The sequence below is a fragment of the Tamandua tetradactyla genome, chromosome 15 (genome assembly GCF_023851605.1).
Source record: "Tamandua tetradactyla isolate mTamTet1 chromosome 15, mTamTet1.pri, whole genome shotgun sequence".
Taxonomy (NCBI): Eukaryota; Metazoa; Chordata; class Mammalia; order Pilosa; family Myrmecophagidae; genus Tamandua; species Tamandua tetradactyla.
In genome coordinates, this window is record NC_135341.1 from 34086774 (window position 1) to 34098391 (window position 11618).

The window sequence follows — 11618 nt, forward strand, 5'->3', positions numbered from 1 at the left end:
ATTTCATCAGCCTTTCTTGAGTAAAGGTAACCTCTTGCTGGAGTCTTAATTTGGACATTTTCATAGCCTTAGAATTGTAAACTCGCAACTTAATACATTTCCCTTTTTAAAAGCCATTCCTTTTCTGGTACATCACATTCTGGCAGCTTTTTTTCTTTTTAGAATTCTGCCACTGAGCCACCGTTGAACTGCCTGCATTCTGGCAGTTTTTGCAAACTAAAACACCCTGTATTCTCATTCACCTTAATCCTAGCCAGAGGAGCTTCATTCACAACTCTAATTGAAATCTGATCTCTTTTTCAGCATCTTTAACAGCGTGTATAGAGTTTCAGGGCCATAGAACTCTGAGTCTCAGGGGTCACACAGATACCCAAAGTTCCAAGGAATTACCAGGTTATACACAAAGAGCAAAGCATCTTAGAGTTTAGAAATAACAATAAAAGCTCAGGAATAAATGTGACTTCTGGAATTAAATGTTACAATATAGGCCATAATTTTCTTATAAGTATTTTCTAAATGAAGCTATTTTCAGAAATAAAAGCATTTGACAGTTGACTTATATTGAAGTCATCAACCACAAATCATAGCAGAAGTTTTGTCCTGTCTCACTGTTCTGGTTTGCTAAAGTTGCTGGAATGCAATATACCAAAAATGGATTGGCTTTTACAAAGGGGATTTATTAGGTTACAAATTTACAGTTCTAAGGCCATGACAATGTCCAAATTAAGGCATCCTGAGAAAGATACCTTGATTCTGAAGAAAGGCCAATAGCATCTGGGGTTCCTCTGTCACATGGGAAGGGCGTGTGGCTGGCATCTGCTGGTCCTTTGCTCCCAGGTTGCCTTGTTTTCAGCTTGTGATTAAAGTGGCTTTTTCCTAGAGCTTCTATAGTTCCTTGCTTGCCCCTCCGGGGACACCTGTCTGGGTTCCCTGTGTCCTGCAGGCCTACTCTTAGCATATCTGGGGTGTTGCTCTCTCTCTGGACATCTTTGGGTCTCTTAGCTTTTACTGTCTTTTAATCCTCTCCCAAAGGACCCCATTAAAGAGGATGAAGACACACCTTGAACTGGATGGGTCACATCTCCATGGAAAAAACCTAATCAAAAGGTGCCACCCACAATAGGTCTGCACCCACAAGAATGGATTAGAAGAACATGACTTTTCTGGGGTACATAACAGTTTCAAACCAGCACAGTCACCTTTACATATTTACCAGGGTTACATTAATTAACAGTTAGAATATAATTTGTATACTTGCCATGTTTCTTTTTTCAAGTTCTTTTTGTTGAAGATGAAGTTCTGGTGTATGATTGACTATATGTATTTTTATCTATTTATTTGTTTATTTAAAAAAATAACATACAAAAATGAACATTCTTACCAGTGATCATTTCATTTTTGGTATATAATAAATAACTCACAATATCATCACATAATTGTATATTTATCACCATGATCAGTTCTTAGAACATTTGCATCAATTCAGAAAGAGAAATAAAAAGAAAAAAGAAAAAAAACTCATACACATCATACCCTTTACCCTTCCCTCTCATTGATTGCTAGTATTTCCATCTACTCAATAGATTTTAGCATTTGTTTCTCTTATTTTTTTCTATACCCCTTATCACTCCCTTGCATTGATCACTAGCATTTCAATCTACTAAATTTATTTTAACATTTGTTCCCCCATTATTTCTTTATTTGTAATCCATACATTTTACTCATCTGTCCGTGTTATAGATAAAAGGAGCATCGGACACAAGGTTATCACAATCACACAGTCACACTGAGAAAGCTATATCATTATACAATCATCTTCAGGAAACATGGCTACTGGAACACAGCTCCACATTTTCAGGCACTTCCTCCAGCCTCTTCAATACACCTTAGCTAAAAAGGTGATATCTATTTAATGCATAAGAATAACCTCCAGGATAACCTCTCAACTCTGTTTGAAATCTCTCAGCCATTGACACTTTATTTTGTCTCATTTCTCTCTTCCCCCTTCTGGTCTAGAAGGTTTCTCAATCCCTTGATGCTGAGTCTCAGATCATTCTAAGATTTTTATTTATTTATTTATTAAAAAAAATTAACAACAAATGAACAAAAACATTCTTAACACATGATCATTCCATCCTACATATATAATCAGTAATTCACAATATCATCACATAGTTGTATAGTCATCATCATGAGCATAGCTTAGAAAATTTGCATCAATTCAAATAAATAAAATAAAGACATAAAAAGACAACAGAAAAAGAAATAAAATGAAACAGAAAAAAAGATTTTACATACCATACCCCTTACCCCTCCCTTTCATTGATCACTAGCATTTCAAACTTAATTTATTTTAACATTTGTTCCCCCTATTATTTATTTTTATTCTGTATGTTCTACTCATCCGTTGACAAGGTAGATAAAAGGAGCATCAGACACAAGGTTTTCACAATCACACAGTCACATTGTGAAAGCTATAAATGATATAGCTTTTATATTCAATCATCATCAAGAAACATGGCTACTGGAACACAGCTCTACATTTTCAGGCAGTTCCCTCCAGCCTCTCCATTACATCTTGAATAACAAGGTGATATCTACTTAATGTGTAAGAATAACCTCCAGGATAACCTCTCGACTCTGTTTGGAGTCTCTCAGCCATTGACGCTTTGTCTCATTTCACTCTTCCCCCTTTTGGTCGAGAAGGTTTTCTCAATCTCTTGATGCTGAGTCTCAGCTCATTCTAGGGTTTTTCTCAAACCCTTGATGCTGAGTCTCAGCTCATTCTAGGATTTCTGTCCCACGTTGCTAGGAAGGTCCACACTCCTGGGAGTCATGTCCCATGTAGACAGGGGAAGAATGGTGAGTTTGCTTGTTGTGTTGGCTGGAGAGAGAGGCCACATCTAAGCAACAAAAGAGGCTCTCTTGGGGGTGACTCTTAGGCCTAATTTTAAGTAGACTTGACCTATCCTTTGTGGGGTTAAATTTCATATGAACAAACCTCAAGACCGAGGGCTCGGCCTATAGCTTTGTTTTCACACTGCTTGTGAGAATATCAAGAATTCAACTTGGGGAAGTTGAATTTTCCCCCGTTCTCACCATTCCCTGACGGGGACTTTACAAATACTTTCCAACTCACTGATCAAATTCACTGGGGCATCACTGTGGACAAACCAACAAAAGTTGAGTCCACATTTCTAACAACAGTCTCTTCAAAGCATTCTAGGCCTTCTCTAGCAAGCACCTCACAAGTCTTCCAGAATCTTCCCCTTATCCACTTAAAAATCGATTGCAACATGTTTGTATTTGCAAACTGAAGCAGCACTCTACTTCTCTGGTACCAAAATCTGTTTTAGTTTATAAGCTGCCAGACTGCAATATACCAGAAATGGAATGTCTTTTAAAAAGGGGATTTATTAAGTTGGAAGTTTATAGTTCTAAGGCTGTAAAAATGTCCAAATTGAGGCACCAAAAAAGTTACCTTCATTCAAGAAAGATTAATATCGTCCAGAACAGCTCCCTCAGCTGGGAAGTCATGTGGCTGTCATCTGGTGGGGTCTTTGGGCTCTGGACTCTTCTCTCAGTTGAGAAGGCACGTGGTGATGTTTGCTAGCTTTCTCACCTCTTTTCATAAACTTCCCCTGGGGCACCTTCCTTCCACATCTCTAAAGTTCTCTGGCTGTGTGAACTCTGTTGGTTCTGTTGGTTCTTTCCAAAATGGTTCCCTCTTAAAGGGCTCCAGTAAGCAACCCCACTTTGAATGGGTGGAGACATATCTCCACGGAAACTACCTAATCAAAAGTTGCCATCCATAATTGGGGAGGTGGTAATAATCTCCATGGAAACAATCTAAGAGATCTCCCCCAGCAATATTGAATGAGAATTAAATAACATGGTTTTTCTGGGGTACACAACATATTCAAATTAGCACAATGGCCAACAACATAATACTGTTGCCTGACATCATGCAGATCAGTATTAGGACAGGGAGAACATTGTCATGTCTTTAGGTATTTTATACAATCTTTAAATACATGAATAACATTTAGCTCATACAACTTTACCAACAGAATATTAGAATATCCCTCTAATTTTGAAAACACTTCCCAAACATTTCTCGTATAACATTTGCAACTAATCATTTTTAACACCTTCACTTTTTAAAAAATATTTTTATTGATAAATTTTAACATACAAATATTCCATACATGGTTTAAAATCAATGGCTCACAATATTGTCACATAGTTGTGCACTCATCACCATGATCATTTTTCAGAACATTTGCATCACTTTGGAAAAAGAAATAAGAAGAAAAAAGAAAAAACTCATACATACCATACCCCTTACCCCTTTCTTCCCTCTCTTTGTCTACTAGTTTTTCCATCTACCCAATTTATTTTAACCTTTGTCCCCCCATTATTTGTTCATTCTCCATCCATATTTTTTACTCATCTGTCCATACCCTAAATAAAAGGAGCATCAGACACAAGGTTTTCACAATCACACAGTCACATTGTGAAAGCAATATTGTTATACAATCATCTTCAAGAATCAAGGCTACTGGAACACAGCTCAACAACTTCAGGTACTTCCCTCTAGCCACTCTACTACACCACAATCCAAAAAGGGATATTTATATAATGCACATGAATAACCTTCAGGATAACCTCTCAACTCTGTTTGAAATTTCTCAGCTGCTGAAATTTTATTTTATATCATTTTTCTCTTCCCCCTTTTGGTCAAGAAGCCTCTCTCAATCCTTTAATGCCAGGTCCCAGCTCATCCTGAGATTTCTGTCCCACATTGCCAGGGAGATTTACACCCCTGGGAGTCATTTGCCACATGGTGGTGGAGGCCCGTGAGCTCACCTGCCATATTGGCTTAGAGAGAGAGACCACATCTGAGCAACAAAAGAGGTTCTCTAGGGGTGACTCTTAGGCCTAATTTTAAGTAGGCCTAGCCTATCCTTTGCAGGAAAAAGTCCCAAAGGAATGAACTCCAAGATCAAGGGCTCTGCCTATTAACTTGGTTGTCTCTAATATCAGAATATCAGAAATTCTCTAATTGGGGAAGTTGAACACTTCCTCCTTTCTCTCTAGTGCCCTAAGGGGACCTTGCAAATACTTCTTTATTCACTGTACAAATTGCTCTGGGATATATGAGGGCATCGTACTAAACAGGACAAACCAACAAAGTCTCTCGCCCTATTCAAGATTCCATGAACTTGTGGTGTTCAACTTAACTGACCATACAAGTTAAACTAGGAAAGGCATTACCCAGAATATAAATTTTGCACCAAATAAACATCCCTCCATTTGGTCTCACACAGAAGTTGAAGTTTTAAAATATGAATGACATCATCCTTTATCCTGTATTCTGATTTACCTTAGTATGTCCAGATCAGTTTCATTCTTATCTCTACTCAAGGTCAGATCCCTTTTTCAACTTTTTAAACTGTTCCTAAATGGGGTACTGCTCACTTTCATGGCTCTGACTCTGAGTCTCAGGCATCACATAAATACCCGAAGTTTCTGTGAGTGACCAGGTTATAAACAAAGAGCTCAGTATCTCAGAATTTAGGAGTAATAGTTACAACTTCCAAATATATGTGACTGCTGTGAGAGCTTACAATCTAGGACCCTTTACAATAGGCCCCAACCTGATAACCCATGCTCTTAACTTCAGTTCACCAAGTTTTTGTATCATAGTCAGCCCATATGAGTGAGGTATGATAATATTTGTCTTTTGCTTTCTGACATTTCACTCAACATACAGCCCCCAAGCTTCATTCATCTAGATGTGCTCACTGCCTTTTTGCAGCAGGTTAGAAGTCTGTTGTATGTATACAGCATACTTCCCCAGCACCCTCACTTTTACAAGGTGGAGGAACAAATGCTTTGCAACAATTTGAAATAAAAGACACCTTTTAGGATTTAATTTGGGGAGGGCAAAGTGTCAAAACCTGTCAGGTTTGAACCCTGTGCTAAATAGGAAAATGGATTGCTGTGGAACAATATTTGGTTCCTTATTTAACCAAAGTGATAACAAAAAGCAAAATAGGAGTTAATATGATTGGAAGAAGATACTTAATTCCTTTAAAAGTAAGAAGAATTGCCTTTTAAAATAAAGGATGATAAGGTCAACATAACATCAGCAAGGATATTATTCTGATATGACACAGAATCTATGTCTCCTAGACGGAATAGTCAGGTGGTTAAGAAAAACATTTTATAACCTTTCATTAAGAGCAGTCCAACAACCTGCATTATTTTTATGAGAGAAAACTAAACTCCAGTTTTGAATGAATATATTGTCTGACACAAAAAAGCTCTTACAAAATATTATAATCAAGCCTATGAAATTTTGGTCAGCATTGCCTATGATAAACAGAATTCACTTTCACAATCGTTTTACAACTTTGCATTTGCATTCAATTCTTGTCGTACACAGTTAAAACTAGCCATTTCACTTTAGGACAAAACTACATTTCCTTAGACAAGCTTATCAACTTTTGGTCAGCATTGATTACAGCAAACAAAATTCACTTCTACAAAGTTCCACAACTGTCCATATTCACCCACGCTTTGTCCTACACATTCTTGAGGATAAAACTACACATCTTTCTTTAACAAAGCATATCCTGCAGACTTTACAGACCCACATACCTTAAGTTAGCAAAAATACCTTTGACACTGTCTCTAAACATCTTACAAAGCATAATTATTTTAAAAATAGTTTGCCAAAATAATAATTTAATTTCATTAAATACAAACTTACATTTTTCACTACCTTAAATATCTAATAGATAGAATGCTAACTTATTTTATTAGTAAACATGTATAAATTTAAAAAGAATCCAATTTACCCAAGTAGAATAAAATCACATTTTTTTTTGTTCAAAAGTCATCATAAAAACATGAGTAGGACTAGACTCTGTTACTGCATTTTCGAAGCTGTGTTTGCTTTTTTCTGTTGGAGGTTAGATATCTCTTTTTTTTTTTTTCCAAATTATGAATAACTTCAAAAGCTTCAAACTCTGGAAAATATATTGTTTTAGTTTATGAGCTTCCAGAATGTAATATACCAGAAATAGAATGGCTTTTAAAAGGGAATTTATTAATTTGCAAGTTTACAGTTCTAAGGCTATAAAAATGTTCAAACTAAGGCATCCAGGGAACGATACCTTGATTCAAGAGAGGTGGACGGGTCTGGAGCACCTCTCAGCTGGGAAGGTACATGGCAACATCTGCTAGCTTTCTCTCCTCATATCTTAAGACTTCCCTAGGGGCATTTACCTTCTGCATCTCCAAAGTTCTCTGGCTGTGTGGTGCTGTTGGCACTGAGCTTTTTCCAAAATGGTTCCCTCTTAAAGGGCTCCAGTAAGCAAACCCACCTTGAATGAGTGGAGACACATCTCTATGGAAATAATCAGAGAGATCCCATCCAGCATTATTGAATGAAAATTAAAGAACTTGGCTTTTCTGGGGAACACAACTGATTCAAACTGGCATATATACAAATAATTGTTTAATTTGTCCCAAGCATAAATCCAAGAAAACTTTTCCATAGCTCTTAAGATTTGCTTTTACTTACTGAAATTTGGCAATTAGATCTTATTCAATTACCCCTATCCCAAGGCTATTGATATATTTTGATATATAAATGATTTATTTCCATTATCATTACAAAGATTATTGGGAAAAAATTTAATTGGGGAATTCTTTCAGAACAAACATGGCCTATTACACAACATTTCCTTTGTGCCTACCATTTCTAATCTCCAGGCCCAGTAGAACTAATTCTAAACCAAGCTAACTCTCCCATCTTTTGGCAGCAACCCTTCTCCCATAGCTGCCTTAGCTGGTTCATTCATATTTGGCCAAGGTTTAAGAGGCCTGAAGGGGCAGAGATAGGTGAGATAGAAAGAATGAGGTCTGGTTTAAAAGTTTGAATGAGGGTGGTGGGATTTCAGACTGCTTCGGTGGCCTTAGTGTTGATGAGAGTTCCTATGCTCTTCATTTAGCTGTTTTCGATTTTGCTTGAAGCTGTGCTTTGCGATTACCCAAGGCAGCTTTCTGCTGCCTTCAGGAAATTTCAGAGGGTGAATTCTTTCCAATGTCCAGGTTTGTATACAGTAATTACAGAAATTAGGGCTTTGAACTTTGGTGCCTAAAGGTGTAACCAAGAAATTAAGAGTTAAGGGATGATTATGGTTGCTGAATCATTATATAGATATTCCTTTTTGCTTTCTGTTAGAGTAGACAGAGGGAAATACCTGAATACTTTGAACTGTAATCCAACTGCCTCAATCACTGATAATGACTGTATAGCCTTTATCCTGTGTCCTTGTGATTGTAAAAACCTTGTGACTGGCCCTCATTGACCCTCTGGTTTTTTTACTTTGGAGTCTTGTGATCACTAAAGACAGCTCCTAATGTCTGTTAACAAATGGTCTTGGGTCAACCCAGGACTAACCCACCCCAAGTCCAAAATTATCTTGATAACCAAAGCTGGATCTAACCAAAATGGGCCTGGCTGACATGCACAGTAGCTTAGACTTTAAACTGTAAGTCATCTATATCTCATTATAATGCTAAAAATCATGCCCATCATCATATTTAGGTTGCCATTTTCTTATATATGTCCTGTGACTAAGCGTGTAATCAATATGCATATGCCCAATAATTAGGTCATCTCCAATTACATCATCTGGAACCATTGTGCTCATTTTCCTAAAACTTGCCCATCTTTCGATACTATAAAATTATCAGAATTACTGCAGTTCAGGGAGACAGATTTTAGGCCCATAGGTCATCTTTTTTGCTTTGTGCCTAGCAATAAGCTTCTGCTTTCTTTGAAACCTCAGTGTTTCAGGAATTGGTCATTTGAGTGCATCAGGCAAAGGAATCTACTGCCTTTGTCCAGTAATAGAGAGTTTCTTTCTTTTGAGACTCCAGGAGTAATATATATACATGCTTATTTATCTTTAAGCAATTTGAACAGAACTCTTTTAAGAATTTTCGTTTGCCAATTTGGAACTATCATCCAGAGGTAGGAAAATATACACTGTACAAACAGACACAAATGGAAAGTTAGACACACAAAAGACCTGAAGCATAGAAATAAAAAGCTCACTCATTTGAACCCTATTTTTTAATCCCTTTCTAGCATGCTTGGATATTAACCCAATTTGAATTGTAGGTTGAACTAAGCTTTCTATTTTCTTTGGACCATTTCTATAGAGGGGGGTATTATTTTTCCAGTGATATAAGTCCAACATGGAGAACAGGGTACGCACATACACACACCCTCTGGAGCCTTCCTGATCATCTATCCCTACAGGGAGTTGCGGAGGGAGGGGTGGAAATTTTGCTGGTGAACTCTGCTGCTGGTGTTAGAGAGCAGCTCTGACCAAATTGAGTACATCGGCAGGTATGGGAGAGGGAGTTAATCTCAGGGTCTTTTACCTCTGATAAAGAGGCTACAGAGGAGGATGAGTCTGGGGAGCTTCCTCCTTTCCTGATCTATTGGCTCCTTGGTTACAGGGTGGGGGTGGGGCAGATGAAGGAGTTAATAACGGTTCTATTAGATCCTCTAGATTTGAATCAGGGAGGGCATTTGTCTTCTCCACTAATCTTTATAGGTAAAATTTTACATTTTCTCATCAACACTGATTGCTGGGAGAGACAAATAAAAGATTGGATATACATCATTGCATCCCATTTCTGCTCTCTCTTGCAGAACAGCTCTAAATTCAATATAGTGTTCTCTTCTATAGAGCCATTCTTAATCCATTTTCCTGCTAATTCCAAATCAGATTTAGGCCAGATTGTGTTGCAGAAATAAATTATTTTTTGCTTTTTCATAGGCTCATAACTAATATTTCTAATTTTTCAAAATAGAACCCAAAGATCTAAATTCATGAATGCTCTTAGACTCAGAATTTCCCATTTTAAAGGATTTCCATAATCAGTAACCAATTAGGAGTACTTGAACAGAACAAATGCAGTAACATACAAACTAACAAATTTAAACAGATATTTAACACTTATTATATATTTAAGTAATACACAAGATAATAACTAGACCAGACACCAATTAACAAGTAAACAGGCATTCGACACTTACTATATCTAAGAAACATACTAATTAACAGTTAAACAGGCATTGCAAACTTACTTAATTTCATGAAATACCAATTAATTGTTGGATCACTTATTTTCCAGTAAACTCAAGAGACAAACTCAGAGATTTCAAGCAGAGTCAAGAAGTTACCCTGAGGTTATTCTTATGCATTATATAGATATCCTTTTTTAGTTTATGGTGTATTGGAGTGGCTGGAGGGCAGTACTTGAAACTGTAGAGCTGCATTCTAATGGCCTTGATTCTTGAAGATGATTGTATAAAGATATAACTTTTACAATGTGACTGTGTGATTGCAAAAACCTTGTGTCTGATGCTCCTTTTATCCAGGGTATAGTCAGATGAGTAAAAAAAAAATGGATAAAAATAAATAAATAATAGTGGGGATAGCGGGTGAAATAAATTGGGTCAATGGAAATACTAGTGGTTAATGAGAGGGAGGGGTAAGGGTTATGGAATGTATGGGTTTTTTCTTTTTTATTTCTTTTTCTGAAGTGATACAAGTGTTCTAAAAAATGATGCTGTTGATGAAAACACAGCTATGTGATGATACTGTGAGCCATTGATCGTGCACCATGTATGGAATGTATATGTGTGAAGATTTATCAATTAAAAAATATATAATATATATATATAAAGACAAACTCAAGTCAGGGCCTCAAACCCCACACAGAATGGTACCTATTAAACAGAAAGGAGTAGAAGTCAGAGCAAAGGGGACTCATTCTGGTAGCAGGACCCAGACCCTCAAACCCAGGTTCAGGGGACTTGTACCACCATACTAACTTCCTGATCCATTTTTTTTTTAATGATTGAAACTAAATATGATTTATTCCATCCTCATGACTATAGATGTTCAGGGCAAGATAAGGTAAATGAGGCAAATAAAGCAAACTTTCCCCCTCTTTTCACCAGATGCAACATTTTATAATATGTAGTTTGACTTAATTCACTGACCTGGGTTGGAAGCTGACAAGGGAAATCTTTGGAATTTAGGATCTTCCTCCACAGTTACTTCTGAGCTGCATTGTTATTTCTGAGGTGGTGTTCTCTGCAGCATTCTGGACGCTTTCAGGTCAATCTGACATCTCTTGTTAAGGCAGGGAACTGTTAGAAGTTGTTTTCTTCTTGGCTAACCCAGACTACCAGCAATTTTAATCATTGTTAATATATAAAAAAATAAAACTGTATGCCCAAGCATTGACCCTGTTGTGGTGGGATCCCTTTCACTGCATTAGCTCCCTGAGGGGAAGGAGGAGTCCTAACCAATTGCTTCCATGGAAAACGACCCCAGTATGGCGAACCAAATATCCTTCATAGCACAATTTAAGAGGTCAGGTAACTCCGGGCCATCCTGACTAGTTTATCATTGTTTGCATACAAGGTATATTTAAAGTTGGTCACAGGCCAAGTACTGCAATGACTTGGCCAAGAAATTATTCCATTTTAGCACACTTAGTTCCTGCAAGATGCC